The sequence below is a fragment of the Chinchilla lanigera genome, unplaced genomic scaffold (assembly GCF_000276665.1).
Source record: "Chinchilla lanigera isolate Chin_1 unplaced genomic scaffold, ChiLan1.0 scaffold00008, whole genome shotgun sequence".
NCBI classification, from domain to species: domain Eukaryota; kingdom Metazoa; phylum Chordata; class Mammalia; order Rodentia; family Chinchillidae; genus Chinchilla; species Chinchilla lanigera.
This window is the reverse complement of record NW_004955409.1, coordinates 36,039,075-36,040,931: the sequence shown is the minus strand read 5'-3', so window position 1 is coordinate 36,040,931 and position 1,857 is coordinate 36,039,075. Positions and strand designations below refer to the sequence as shown.

Genomic DNA, 1,857 nt, shown 5'->3' with positions numbered 1-1,857 from the left:
TCGAAAATCCAGCCTGTGAGGCTCCTTAGCCCTGGCTGTCTTGGGGTGAATCCTGCCTCCTCTGCAGCTCAGCATGAAGCTTATCCGACTGCTGGGAGGCGCCCACAGGGGTGTGTGTGTGTGTGTGTGTGTGTGTGTGTGTGTGCGCGCGCGCGCGCGCGCGCGCGCGCGCGTTCTTGCGCATGGTGGGCATCTGGCTAATGGGGTGTCAGGCAGCGAGTCAGGATGGACTCCGATGGACCAGACCCCTGGCTCTCTGGAGGTGGGAGGCGGGATCTGACAGAGAATGGCAGGGATCAGGGTGTCGCAACTCTGCAGGAAGGAGGGACATGAGAGGAACAAGGCTGTGTAAGGCTTGGGGAGGAGCCTGGCTGTGGTGACCCCACCCTGGGTCTCACCATGGCTCTCCGACTGGAAGCACTCTGAGCTGGACCTCTGTCTCCTAGGCTTGCCTGTGCACGTCTGCCCCTCCCTGCCCAGGGCTGCGCCCTGCCAGATGCGAGGCTAGGGAGAAAATTCCAGTGCAGGAAGGCAGGTGGGGGACTGAGGGTCATGAGGAGCGGTGGAAAGCTGGGAGGGCGGAGAGGACTGAGACAGAGGAGGGGACAGGAGCAGCAGCTTTGGGGATGGGATGGACCAAGCGAGGGGGCAGGACCAGGGACTCCAAGGGGCTGGGGGAGGGGCCGTGGCACAGTGACTTCTGATGCCTCCCATGACTTTAGACAGTCAAGACCTTTGGGGGTCGAGGATGGGCAGAAGCAGGGATGAGGAAGGAAAAAGGGCGGCTCTGCGCCCAGCTACCTCGCCCTGACTCATCTGTGGGGATCACGCTCTTGTGGGGCCCTCGTGCACATCCCTCACTCCCCGAGCCTGAGTCCCCACCCCTGCCATCGCTTACATCACCTCACCACATCCCCTGCCTGCCAGGGACCTCCCCTCCCACTTGTGGCAGCTGATGGAAACTGCTCAGTGACTTGTCCCCCACACTGGAGACTCGCAGGCCTTGGCCCAGCCCGGCCTCTGGCACCTTTCAGTTCAGCCCAGGGCAGCTGGTCAGACTCACATCTGTGGGGGCACCCAGGGGCAGAGGCTCCACTCCTGTTGACACTTCTGACCCTTGGGTGGTTGCTCTAGGAGGAGCCTCACGTCAAGTGTGACGTGCACCTCACAGCCCTGGTGTGAGCCTGCTGCTGTGGAGGAGACTAGGCCTGGGCTGGGCTGCTTGGGCTGTTCTCTTCTAGGCCTTCACAGCAGCCCTCCATGGCCTTTATTGAGCCTCCTTAAGCCTTCACACACTTTCACCTTCCTGCTGCTGAGACAGGGAAATTTCTGCTGATGGGAACAGCTGTGTTAGCACCTGTGGGAGGTCAGGTCTCTGGGCCCAGGACTGCTGCCTTGCTCAGAGAGGTGGGACACAAAGCCAGAACAGGCCTTAGAAACTGGAAAATAATCCCTCAGGTAGAGAGGCCAGCTTGCAGTCAGCTCTCTTTTCAGCATGCTTCAGTGTTTGCTCTCTGTGGCTGAGCATGGGAGCGCTGGCTGCCTCTGGGTTGGGGACTGGGCACTAGTGGGCGGGGATGGAGAATTTTCACTGTAACCCTTCCAACCCATTTAAATTCCAGGCCAGGTGGCTGTCTTACCTCTGAAAAGTACAGATTAAAAAATGCAAACCAAGAATCTCATGTCCATCACTTCCTGGGCTCTTCTGGAGGACTAATCTTCCAGGGACCAAACAAACATCTTGATTTGCTCCAGTGAGAGTGGGCTGCATCGCAGCCAGCCCCACACTCTCATTAGGACTAATCCAGTGCAAGCTGGCTTCTCCTTCACTGTTCACGTTCTCTTTCTGTGCCTGCG

General features: G+C 59.1%; 1 protein-coding gene across 1 annotated transcript in view; it reads right to left on the bottom strand.

Annotated features, from left to right (window-relative positions):
• Positions 1-336: 336 nt before the first annotated feature.
• Positions 337-1,857, bottom strand: part of Dhrs1 (dehydrogenase/reductase (SDR family) member 1) — a gene marked incomplete in the record, with an annotated part of 38,020 nt that continues 36,499 nt past the window's right edge. The window contains 1 exon segment of the mRNA XM_013510399.1: positions 337-347.